The following is a 14,262-nucleotide window of genomic DNA, read 5'->3' on the forward strand; positions in this document are numbered from 1 at the left end:
CAACTTGTCAAATCATAAAAAATTATATGCAATATGTCATTCTTTGTTACCATATCTGCACATTGTCTAAGTGATCATTACACGATTAGATCACTATCTCCCCTGGTTATCTAGCTAACTGTGGCCACAGTATTAACCCCTTAAGATACTCTATCAATTTAGTACCCTCCCCCTTTCAAAAACAAACAAAATTAAATTAACACAAATCAAAAACAAAACAAAAATTGGCTTAAAGAAAACCCACAGCCTTGAGTCAGTTATCACTGATTACCTTCCATTCATAAGAATAAAAATAAACCCAGGATTTATCTGCGCATTACTCAAGGTATATCTGATTCAATATATGTATCCAGATTAAGCAAATAGGCAACAGAAATTGCCAACAGAAAACATGGTCTAATATATCAATATGAACCTTTAAGAATAGATGTTATATTGGACTTATATCTCATCAATATATATCACTTTTCTTATCCAAAATGTAATACTCATTAAATGAAAAAAACATTGAATTCACATAATCATTTCCTGTTTCTTCACCTAACATGGACAACTCCTTATCTCGCATTACATCAACTGAATCCATCACTTTAGAGTTTCCAACTCACAGCTGCTTTGTTTAATAAACCAAAAAAAATTAAATCAAAAACCCATAGCAGAAAAACATCAGTCCTACATTACGGACTTCATCTCCGCAAGACAGGAGACCAAAAAAACTTTTCAATGAGATAAACTCGATCTTACTTTCTTTGTTATAAACAATATTCCAATTAACTTTATTTATTCTGGTGGTAAAAATGAACTGTTACTTGGCTTACAATATTAGCGTCTACTCCTTTAAACTCTGTATTTTACCGGACCTCTGTCTATGGATATAAAGAAATTAGCTCAAACTGTTATTGTAATCAGACTGCTTGCTAGCTCTAACAATGCAACGTATACTTAATTATTTATTAACATTTTCTTATATAAACCATATACAGTAGACAATCCTTGGGTTTCCAAACAATACAGATTATGGATAAATCATGCATTCCATTTCTTCCACATGTTGCTGGCCAGACAACAGGAAGAAATGTAAATACACAACCTCCTATCTCTAATCACCAAATTATAAGCACGGGAAAACCTACAACAAATATATGCAACTTCTTTAAAATTTATAGATTGGACAAACAAAGAAACTCTAATTATCAAAACAACCGCTACAGATTAGTTACTTCAGCAATATCCTCAGCAGACAATATACACCAAACAATCCAACCGCGGTCAAAAAATAAAAACAAACAAAAAAAAAAATACTGTCATTTAAAGAATATTTTTTTTTTAAAAAGTAGAAAATTTATTGCCAGCATAACCTTTATACCAATATGCTTGCTATAGTCTGCATGCTTTGCAAATAAACTAAAGAAATACTCTTCCTGACCCAAGCAATGTTGTTTACAACTTCTTGCCAAGTTTCTCGCTGCTCTCCTTATCTATTCTCTGACACAGAGAAGAAATGGGCGATGCGGGGGGGGGGGGTTTAGCAAGCTGACAGTCTGCAAAATGCAGCGTTGTCTTTCCATGCCTTAAATTACGATCTATTTGTTTTATAATTAAAGAGCGAATCTGCTTCAAGTAATTGTGGATTACCATACCTTAACAGATGTTTGAGAAGATTAGGGTACACAAATGCACCGACTTTAAAAAAATTTCTACACATTTTTTTTTTCAATAGCTAATTTTTTCAAACTTTGATCTTCTCAATAACTGATAAAATATGGACACCAACCATCATTGAATCTCGCTGGGGCCTCCAACTGATAAACCAGATATTTATCTGATAAGATTAGATATGATAAATAACCCAAACCAAATTTATTTACTTTATTACCTTTAAATATAACGGCAACGCTGAAATAATTGCACACCCACACAACCTTATTATAAAATGTATGGCAATGCTTTACTTAAAGAATAGCTTCATTACAGATATTTTCAAATGCAGACTAACACAAGAAACATAAAATTGATTAGCTAATACTTAAACAGTAAATCTATATCAAGTCAAAATGGACACCTTTCAAGAACAGTGATCAGCCATGATTAAACCTCCTTCATAGTTACCTCCAGCCCCCTGTGCTTGCTGGTTCTTCCTCAACTGCCTTTCTTTCCTCCTTCTATCACTCTGATATTTAAACCTTTATCACATTAATTAATTAATTACTCATAAGCATTGAGTCTTATTGGAAAGCTCTGCTTTCAATCATGATGTCATAATTTACCCAACACCCAACTTCAGTGGCCTTGTGGGTCTACGCATGTGTGGCCTTGTTCCCATATAGTTGAGGATTGTGGAGTCTAGGTGTCTGTCCTTGTTCTATTATACTGTCAACATCACATTCTTAAGCTTCTAAAACCAAAAACAATATTCTATAAGAAATCACTTTTACAGCACTGTTCTGAATGATCAGCCATTTTAATAATATTATTATAAGTCATGGTTCAACAAAATGGCTGCTGCTTCTAACATATAAAAACTGTTTAGCGCAAAGGGAAGGCCTCATACGCAGTGAATAGTACAGTGTGCAACAAGCTAAAGTCATCTGCAGCAATAATAGCTGCAGTCAGGAAAACAGAATATAATAAAAGCATAGATTTGTTGATTAGTTGATTTTCTGTATTATCAGTGCCATCAATAAAACAAATAAAAAGTTGTCTTCTATATATAGAAGTATCCTTGTATTACAAATATTTGTTTCTCTATGAAATAGATAAAGCCATGTAATACTGCTTTCACATTACAGAAATGGGTAATGACACGGTATTCTTAAATGGGACTTTAAAACGGGTCTGAGCCTTGAGACCTTTTAAACCGTTTTAAAAATCATTTAATACCATTCAAACATTCAACCCGTTTAACCCCCAAGGGACACGTTTCAAGCCATTGAAATAGAGCTGTTCAAACTGCCAAAAAAACGGCTTTGAAACGTGTAGGACTCTGCTTTTTAACCGTGTTGAAATACCGGTTAATTTTAACCAGTAAATCAACTCTGGCACTTTCACATTGCAGCCTTAAACGTTTTAAAATGAAAAAAAAAAAAAACAGCAATATACCGTTTTAAAAGTGCGATGTGAAAGGGGTATAAAAGTAAAATAGAAAATAATTGAAAATAAAAATAACAATGCATTCACAAGAAACAGGAGATATATTGAAATTTCTATTAGTCCTTTATAAACTTCTATTGTTGTCTTAAACGATTTCACAACCGGAGTCCATAAGGAAATTCTTTTTATTAAAAGTCTCTTTTTTTCAGTAGATAAAAAAAGTTCAATGAAGATATTTCCATAAACATTCAAGGTTAACCAACGCGTTTCATCTCAGATAAGACTTTATCAGGGGTTAGCTACAAATTGTACAAAAACAGTAATTATTACATGAATAAAATACATCCATACACAAATATACAAATAAATAATACAGAACTTCTGCGGTGAAGAGTACTTCTCGAGAAAAACTTGTGAATATAATAAATGAATAAAAAATTCAGAAATAGATGACAGATGGAGGAAAACACAATATTACTTTTAGGGACGTGGACTTGCCCCATTTTTTAGGCCACCACTTAGGGGCAGAACTCTGGGAGGCAATGGAGTCATCTGCCGCCGGGCTCATGCTCTCAAGGGGGCACCTCTCCTTTAAAACAATTCAAATCCATTAATATTGCTTCTGTGGCTGATTCCCCCTCCTAGGAGGACCATAGAGGTTACACTCTCTTTATTTTAAACATAATACACATAACATACATAGACACATGCAAAAATATATTAATATACTGTAAGGTGGTATGTGTGTGTTTGTGGGGAAGGGGGGGCACCGATATTTATCTCGCCTCCGGGCAACTGGGATGAACTTACGCCACTGTCACCACTATTCATTATTTGGGCCCCACATAGCTCTCTACATCCCAGGTGGAACATGTTGCCTGTTTGATTAGTAATTGCTAAATGGTACAACTGCCATAATGCTAGTTACATCGTATGTCTTTGTGGTATATTAACACCTTCAGTGGTGTTTTTTATTTTAGGGAGCCCTCCCCACAGGGCAGGTTTATTTTTTAGAGCGCTCCCTAAAAAAAAAACACAGCTGAGTGTCCAGGGCTGGGCAGTGCTGCAGTGCTTTAGATCAGCTGCTGCACAGCCCTGCCCCTGGAAACCCATCTGTGTGTGGCATGACGTTAGCAAGGTTACACTGCACACAGCCAGGAGGAAGGAGCCGGGCAGCTGCAGCTGGGCAGCAGCTGAAGCTGAGCTCATCGCTCAGCTCAGTGGCGTTGCCTGGCGCAAGGATGGGGAGACAGTGGCAATCCTGAAAATTTTCAGGGAATGCCAGTGTTAGCATTGGTGCAGTGAAGGGGTTAATGACTTTTTGACAAGTGCTCATTCCGCATTGGTGAATGTACCATCACATGTAGCAATACTATATAACATCTGTTAGCAAAGCTGTTAGCATTCTGACAGATATTAAACTCCCTAGTGATAAGATAATTCAATTTATCAATCACCTTCTTCGTCCTTTCATAATGGATTGAAATGGTTGGTACTTGTGTAGTTTCACGGTGGCAGCTTGCCGCCCGCTCCTTCTGGGTCCGTGTCCCCTCACGGGCTTGCTGCGCTCGCCACACTTTATAAAATCAACTCCACGCTGACGTGGATAGTGGGGGTATGAACTATCCACATCGGCGTGGAGTTGATTTTAAAAAGTGTGGCGAGCGCAAGGGGATGCGGACCCGGAAGGAGTGGACGGCCAGCTGCCACCGTGAAAGTACACAAGTACCAAATGGTTATTCTAGTGATCTCAAGTATAAATTACTTGGGCCCAAAGAGGGGTCCCAGGGGACCTGGGTTCCCCTCTTGCTGTATCTCCATATTACATCCTCAGTCTGGTCTGCAGTAAATGCAAGGATTCTGCTGCCACGCTAAACAGTAGCAGTAGCCTCCTCCGTCCGTGCGACCATATGACTGTAGAACTAGACATTGTAGATCTAATATGCCATAACCGTCAGTCGTATAGCGAATGAATCCTCACTGCCTATGATAATGGACTAAAATGCGCAGTTAAGGTACGTGCACAGTCACATGATAATTGCTGAACTGTGAAAACTTTGGCATAGCATACAACTATCAGGCCCAGTAAGCAGTTCAACTCATACACATGCACAGGCTCTTGCATAGATAGGCTAATACTCACATTAGCATATAATATTACAGTAGTGTATGGCCAGCCAACCCCTCTTGAACTGCCTGGGACATTCCCAGGCAACAGGATTGCATGCGATACTTTGGTCCTTACGATGTATCCCATGTGACCCTGTTCTCCACCGCCAGGAGGGGAGTCTGAGTGCACGCAGGTCTGACCTCTGGATCCCATCCAATGTGCACAGGACTGTGCATCAAATCTGGTGTCAAACACATCTGATTTGGGCTGATTTCTCAGCTTGACACATTGGAATCAAATCACCCTAAATCGGACTAGTAAATGGGCCTTTAGAGAGACAAAGAGGAGGGGGTTGAAGCTGACAGGCATGGGGGCAGGAGGCTAGAGTAACAGACAGCTGGAGAGAAGGTGTAGGAGACTAGAAAGGCAGAAGGCTGTAGACAAGGGCGTAACTACAATAGGTGCAAGGCGTGCAGCTGCTATAGGGCCCAGAGCTGAAGGGGGCCCATCTTTACAGTCTAAGTCAGGGGTGTCAAACTCAAATTCATCAGGGGCCGCATCAGCAGTTTGGTCACCCTCAAAGGGTCGGTTGTATCTGTAGGACTATGTGTCCACTCTTTATTATCATAAATTATTGTCACTGCATTCAATTATTACTGTTTTTTTGTAATAATGTAAGTAATAACTAGCAGGGAGATTGGCTGGGGGCCTGGGACGTGACGTCAGATCGCCCAGCAGGTGACCTGGGCCTCTGGGTTCGCAGGACTCTCGCTATAGTTCTGGACTGGTGGTGACAGTGGGACAGATAATGATAATGACCCTGGACACAGGCAGCCGCACTGCAGATTTGTGGGCTCAGGCTGCGGCTGTGTGCTGCTGGCCTGGCTCTCTGCCTGTCTGGCCACGGACTCTGGACTGGACAGACTGGTCTGGACAACAAGAGACAACACAACTGTGCCCATCCCACTGCCGAACTTACAGTAAATATACTGAACCAACTGATGCCACTGCTGCACAGCGCGGCACCACAGGCAGCAGGCAGCTCACCGCCGGGCCGGTGTCCAAGTCCGACAGGCAGCCGCATGCACGTCACGGTGTCACTGGCACTGCTGTCAGGCGGGCGTGTGTCACACATGGCAGCGCCGTAGCCGCTGCCCACAGGAGGAGCCGGGGAGGAGTCAGGCACGTCACACAGTGACACTAACAAGTCTGTGTCCACTGTCCTGCCTCCCTTCTCCTCCCAGCGAGCGCCGCGGCGGAGTGACTGTGTCACCCGGCTTCCTCACGTTGTTAGGTATGTCTCTCAGTCTCGAGTCGTCATGTGAGTGAATGTGATGTGACACTCACACTGTGATGGCTTCCCGCAGTAATGTAATCGGCGCCAGACGGGGGTGGGTGGCGGCGGCTGCGCGGGCCACATGACGAGGTCTGGTGGGCCGGATTTGGCCCGCGGGCCTTGTGTTTGACACCCATGGTCTAAGTTGTATGTGCTATATACATTTATTACCATCAGTTGTAGAATAGGGGGCCCGTACAAACTTTTGCTATGGGCCTGCGAATGCCTAGTTACTCCCCTTGTAAGATGCCCATACACGTTACAATTATTGTATACAATATTGTATACAATATCGCATCTCATCGCATTTGGGTTTTGCGATGTGATAAGATGAGATCTAGTACAAAAAGTATGTGCTGCACATACTTTTTGTACTAGATCTCATCTCATCGCAAAACCGAGATGCGATGATATGCGATATTGTATACAATATTGTATACAATAATTGTAACGTGTATGGGCACCTTTAGTTATATAATAATGACAGCATCTTTCAGACCATGGACTTTCCTATTGAATAGTGAATACTGACATTGTCTAACTAGAGAGGATCAACTTCTTCAGAGGTACCCCATTGCAGAGAAACCACCATATACAGTAGGTAAGATGTGTTTGAAATGGAATATTCCCAGAGTGACCAAGAATTGGTGACATCTTTTGGTGACATGCCCGTTTTGATTGCCACATCCCTCATGCTGCATGGCTACGCCACTCATGTCATATGACCATGCCTCTCGTACATGTGCTCTACTTGATACAAGAATGACAGTAGCTACTTGCGCTCACAAAAGAGGTTGCTGCTGGGAGTAACCACAAAAAATTGGGATACCAAACCCAAAGAATTACACCAAAAGACACCAAGATATGGAACTCCTCAGCGCTACCTCCGGAAATTTTCGTGATCCCCTTTACTGTAAGTGGGGGGAGAAAGGTATTCTCCAAACGTGTAGGAAAAAGAAAAGACAACACGATTCTTTCATTAATATAGGTCTGTGTCTAGCATTTCACGAATACTGAATCCCAGACAGACTCCCCTAGTCAAGCTAGGAGAAGTTCCCGTAAAGTTTTCTTTTCAAGCTGTCAGCACATATAACAGAGATAATAAAACTCACAAGGGGCAGTGCCCTATTTTCATCCAAAGGTTTCTTTTATTGTGTCATCCAACAAGCCAGGAACATATGGATCATCCAGAAAAACTTTTATTCCATTAAAAACAGGACATCCACCCTCCCACTGTACCGGACTTTTCCTTTCCCACCCAGAATGAGAAAGTTAGGGTCCAGGTTCAGCATAGATGATAACAAGCAAGTGGATAGGGGTTCAGTCCAAGGTAAAAAACGTGCCACAGACAAGTTGCACTTTGTAAATGTTTCCATGGTATGGATGATCACTCTTTCTAACTACAAATGTATCCTTCAGTATGTTGAAGTGAAAAGTTCACTTTAGAATTTATTTTTCCATAATTCAAACAAAAAAGAATAAACAATGTGTGAAGTGTGCATTTTCCTATAAAAGGTAATTTGGCTTATGGGGCCTACACACATGCCGATTTTGAGCCATTTTCTAAGCGATTTAGCTAGGTCGCTTAGAAACTAAGCATACATCGGTGTGTCTGTGGAGGCTAAAGCGATATAGATGCGCGGCCCCGCACGTCTAAATCGCAATAAGAAGAAGAATGAGCATGTCCCATCAATCTAGTAAAATCATTTAGCAAGACCCTGCATATCGGGCGCCTTTTGTGTGGTGTCTTTTTTTTGTGCTCAAGTGACCAGCGATTTTCCTCATCTGGACACTCCCTGAGCCCTCCTCTCCATTCTGCACATGCTGATGCTGTCAGACACCACACGCTGTGAACCCTCCGGAGCTGGTAAGTACTATGCTATCCACTATGCACCACCAACGCACTGATTACAGGTGGGGTGGTAATGAGAGGGGTCCACTGTGCCACCAATGTAAACTTTATGGGTGAGGGTGTCATGTGATGCCCGCTGCACCCGCGGCCCCCAGCGCAAGAATATGGGCACAAGGATCTTTGGGGGGATGTGAGGCGACCACTGTGCCACAAATGTTATAAAATAAAGCATGCTTCTGGGTGAGGGTGTCATGTGATGCCCGCTGCCCCCAGCGCAAGTTTGGGGAGGGGTGATGGCACATTGCAAAAGCCAGTCATGTGTTGTTAACTTGCATGCTCTGGGGTGATGGCACATTGCAAAAGCCAGTCATGTGTTGTTTACTTGCATGCTCTGGGGTGATGGCACATTGCAAAAGCCAGTCATGTGTTGTTTACTTGCATGCTCTGGGGTGATGGCACATTGCAAAACCTAGTCATGTGTTTTTTACTTGCATGCTCTGGGGTGATGACACATTGCAAAAGCCAGTCATGTGTTGTTTACTTGCATGCTCTGGGGTGATGGCACATTGCAAAAGCCAGTCATGTGTTGTTTACTTGCATGCTCTGGGGTGATGGCACATTGCAAAAGCTAGTCATGTGTTTTTTTTATATCATAGATTTTATTGAGTAAATGTAGTTACATTACATTTTCAGCAAAAGAAACAGACAGTTATGATGACATTTACAGTAATTAGAATGACAGGTCATTGTAATGGACAGGTTAGATCAAGAACAATGAATCATGACTGTAGTGACGATACTCATGTGAAGTGGGATTTTTGATGTTGTTAAGTGACGTTAACCGACAACCCCTTAAATAGGGCAGCGGTCAAAATGTGCAATTTAGCTAGATGTGGGCTTATATTAAGAGATCTTCACTGTCACTTGTAGTAGGTTCAGAGGGAAGCTGGGCGATTTGAAGGGGAGGGAGGGGGGGGAGGGGGGGAGGCAGGGAGGACCCAACGACGGGGAGAGACAAGTCATAAGAAGAAGCGGGAATAGTAAGTAGCGAGGTTGAGGTGAAGAGATAGGTTATTCATATGTGAGAGAAAGTTTTAAGACTGACCAGGAAGAGGGGCGTTGTGATGTGTATACCATGGGAGCCAAACAGAGTGGAATTTACGAACAGTGTTGTTTTGTAGACTTGTGATATATTCCATTTTAGCTATGAACCATATTCTATTAATCAGTTCTTGTTGGCTAGGGGCATTTGGGTTTTTCCAATTGCTTGCTATTTGATGTTTAGCCGCGCAAGCAATGTGCTGGATCAACTTATTAGATTCCTTAGGGAAATGGTCAATTGGGGCACATAAGAGTAAGTTAATGGGTTCGATGGGAGTAGGAGGGACGACAAGTCGAGTGAGGAGGGAGAGAACCATCTTCCAGAAATGGGCTATAATTGGACAGGACCACCAGATGTGGTAGAACGTCCCCCTCTGCCCACAGTTTCTCCAGCATAGGTCTGATGAATTAGGATAAATGCGGTGAAGACGAGTTGTGACCAAATACCACCTGGAATATACCTTATAGGAATTTTCTTTAATTGATACGCTAATTGAACATTTTGAGACTGCTAGACGAATTGATTCCCATTCCTCCTCCTCGAGACGCCGGCCCAGATCAGTTTCCCACTCACGCTCGTGGCTATCTAGGGTAGGAGTGTCTTTAATTAGGATTGAGTTATAAAGCTGTGATATAGATCATCTGTCGGTAGGTCTATATATGCAAAATCTTTCCAGCTGGGAGGGAGCCTGGTGGGGTTGTGTGGATTGGTGCGTAGAAGAGAAGTGTCAGAGTTGTATGTATTGGTAGTTTAAGGTGTTTGGGATACTATATTTTTGTTGCAGTTCATCAAAAGCTTTAGGGGCAAAGTCCCCCTGTATATGATGAATTCTGGTAATGCCCGCTCATATCCAGGGAGCCGCCATCGAGGGGTTGAGGCCCGGTGGAAAAAGTGGGTTATTCCATAAGGGGGTTAGGGGTGGGGGGATGATGTAAGTTTCAAATTTTTATTGAGTTTCTCCCAGAATTTTAGGGTCAGATCTACTGTAGGAGAAGTAAAGGAATATTGCGGGTGGCTCTTGCGGGGCAACCAAGGGAGATATGAGACGGATGGGATCCCCACTAAGTTGCTTTCCAGGTCTACCCATCTTTTGCTATTAGGAGGGGAATGCCAGGCTATGAGCTGGCTTAGCCTAGTGGCATCTAAATAGCGCTGGAGTATGGGGAGGCCCAGGCCACCATTTTGGGAGCGTCTAGATAAGATGTCTCTGCGAATTCTGGGCTTCTTATTATTCCATAGAAATTTACAGATGGCGGATTGTAGAGCAGCGAGCGTGGACGATGGAATTGGTATCGGGAGGGTTTGGAATCGATAAAGTAGTTTAGGGAGTGTATTCATTTTTACAGCGGTAATGCGGCCGATCCATGAGAGGAAATGTGATTGCCAATGTTGTAAGTCCTTATGAATTGATCTTATAAGTGGAGGATAGTTGGCCTGATAAAGAGAACTATAAGATTTAGTTAGCTGAATCCCTAAATATTTCAGGGAGCATTTTCTCCAATTAAAATTGAAGTTGGCCTGTAGCAGTTTTTTAGATTGATCTGAAATATGTAGTGGAAGGGCTTCCGATTTTGAATTGTTAATTTTGTAACCTGAGTGGTTTCCAAAGGTTGTGAGTTCTTGAAAGAGGTTCGGGAGCGAGATTAGAGGGTTGGTGAGTGTGAGGAGGATGTCGTCTGCAAATAAGGAGAGGGAGTATTGAATGTCTTTAATGCGGATTCCTGTAATATCGGGGTTGGCTCTTATGCGGCAAGCTAGTGGTTCAATTGTTAGGGTGAATATGAGGGGCAAGAGGGGACATCCTTGTCTAGTTCCATTTGTTATCTGGAAGGGGGAGGAGACTAAACCGCCCGCTAGAACCGAGGCTGAGGGGCAATGGTATAGTGCTTGTATGGCTTTAAGGAATTTGCCTTGGAGTCCGAATTGTTGGAGGGTTCGGGTCATAAAAGGCCAGGAGATTCTATCAAAGGCCTTTTCGGCGTCTAGGGCAAGGACTAATGAAGGAGTCTTGGTGGTGTTAATATGGTGGATGATGTCAATGGTTCTTCTAGTGTTGTCTAAGGCTTGTCTGGTTGGGACAAAACCTACTTGATCGGGGTGGATCAATGAAGGGAGAAGTGGGTTTAGGCGATTCGCCAAGACTTTGGCGAATATCTTTAGGTCTGCGTTAAGTAATGAAATGGGGTGGTAATTAGAGACGAGTTGGGGATCTTTATTAGGTTTGGGGATGACCGTGATAGTGTCAGTTGTAGTGGTTGGGTGAAATGGGGCTCCGTCAAGTATTTGATTAAACATTGTTGTTAAATGGGGTATTAGTGGGGTCTGAAACGTTTTATAATATGAGATTGGATAGCCATCAGGTCCTGGGGCCTTTGATGGTTTTTGAGTTTTAAGTGCAGATATGACTTCCTCGTCAGTAATGGGTCTGCTTAGGTTCGTAGAGGCTTCCGTGTCTAAGCTCGGGATGTTACAAGAGGATAAGTAATCTGAGACTGAGTCGGGCTGTGATGGGTTTGCATCTGAGTGGTCTTTGAGGTTATATAATTGTTCGTAGTATGTTTTAAAAAGAGAGTTGATCTTACTAGGGTTATATTGTGGAGTATTTGTTGCATCCTTAATAGCAGATATAGCAGTCAAGGCCTTACGGGCCTTTAATCTATTAGCTAACATAGAGTCTGCTTTATTGCTTTTCTCATAAAACCTTTGCTGAAGCCTACGCAGGGTCCTCTCTGTTTTCTCAGCTAGTAAAGCATTAAGAGATGCTAATAACGGCTTTATGTGCTTCCCACACCAAAGGAGAGCAGGGGGAGTCATTGGTGTTAAGGGAAAAATAATCATTGATGGCTGTGAGTATCTTTTCTTGAAATTGAGGGATTTTCAGCAGTGTCTCGTTTAGTCGCCAGGATGGGCGGGAAGTGGGAGTATCGAGAAAATCAAATGAGGCCGTGAGAAATGAGTGATCGGACCATGAGTTGGGAATTATGGAAGATTTTAGGATGTGTGGGGCTACAGAGGGGCAGCAAAAGAGCATATCTATACGGGAGTAAGATTGATGCGGTATTGAGAAAAATGTATAATCTCTGGAAGTGGGATTATGTGCTCTCCAGACATCAAATAAGCCTGATTCCTTTATGTATTTGTTCAGTGAGCGAGAAATAGCATTAGTTTGTGAGCTAGTTGTAGGACGAGATTTGTCTAGAGAAATGTCTGAAATAGCATTGAAGTCCCCACCTATTATAAGATAGCCTTTTCGTTTTTTCTCTAGTTCCGAGAAAAAGGCTTTAAAAAAAGAGGATTGACCTGTGTTGGGGGCATATATGTTCGCGATTGTACATTCTAGATGGGCTATCAAGCCTGTGAGAATAATAAAACGCCCATCTGAGTCAGTGGGGATTGAATGAAGTGTGAAGGGGACTTTACTGCTTATCATAATGGCCACGCCATTGTGTTTAGTTTGACTGGAGGAGTAGAAGACCGTGGGGAAACGTTTGGAGCTAAGAGAGGGGTGGGAATTAGCTTTAAAGTGGGTCTCTTGTATGAGTAGAATATCAGCCTTAACGTCGTGAGTTGTGCGAAATAGGGTGGTGCGTTTTTGAGGAGAGTTTAATCCCTTAACATTCATGGAGGACAGTGTTAGGGGCATGTTTGATTAGGAGAGGGGTGGAGTAAGTGCAGGGAGATGAAAAAAGAGATTTCATCCCGTCGTTGGGGGGATAGGAGAAACGAGAAATGATTCTCCTGATGGTTTTGTTGGAAGGAGGATCTGGGAGAGTGGGCCTCACGACCAGCGGAGGACAACACACCCAAAGTTTGGGACCTTTGGGTCCAAATTGGGGCAGCCTGGGGGAAAGACCAAGCTACCTCAGAGGGTAGTTAGGTGGTAGTGATAATAGTAATTTTGCTGAAAAAAAAGACAATACGTAATAATTCAATAAAGCTGAAAACTTGTAAATACAAAAGTGGAGGGTAACATCCCTCCAGTGGAATGTGAACTTATGGAGTTGCAGCTCGGCCTATATAATAGGGCCATCAGAAATTACATTGCCCTAGGGAGGCTAGATTATATAACTTATACAAATAAAAATAGAAATATTGTTTGAACGTCTGATAATGGTAAACTGAGCTAATCCTATAAAGATGACGTGCCATGAGGGAAGCCATTTAAAAAAAGGGGGGGGGGGATGGGGAGTAAGGAGAAAAAAAAAAAAGGGAAAAAAGGGGGGGGGGGGGGGGTAGAGAGGAAAGGGGGGAGGCACGATACTAAGAATCTTATTCTTATGTTTGCGGGCGTGATATTTTCCGTAAACTCAATAGAAACATGTAACAGTACAAATTTTATAAGGCCTTCCAAGGGGGATATCTAAAATTACTTTGAAATTAGACCGAAACCTAGTATAGCACTCATTCAGATCAGCCTAAGGTAAACATGAACATCAAATTAACTGTCAACATAGTTACGAAATTAGGCATTTGGAGGGGGATCGGTAGAAGGTCTCGATTCTTCTAGGTGTGCGAGGAAGTCTTTTCCTTCTTTAGGGTCACATATGACAATAGTCTTTCCGTTCAAGTCGACCAATAGCTTGAATGGGAAACCCCAGCGGTAGCGGATTCCTCTTGAGCGTAAGACACTGGTTAAGTCCTTGAGTTCTCTCCTTTTAATTATGGTTACAGGGGCCAGGTCCTGGAAAAACATTAGCTTAGAGCCATCATATGAGATGTGGGGCTTGTTCCGCGTCGTGGCCAAAACTTTTTCTTTGTCCTTAAAGCTGGAA

The sequence above is a fragment of the Crinia signifera genome, chromosome 4, assembly GCF_055691185.1.
Source record: "Crinia signifera chromosome 4, ASM5569118v1, whole genome shotgun sequence".
In the NCBI taxonomy this organism is placed as follows: Eukaryota; Metazoa; Chordata; class Amphibia; order Anura; family Myobatrachidae; genus Crinia; species Crinia signifera.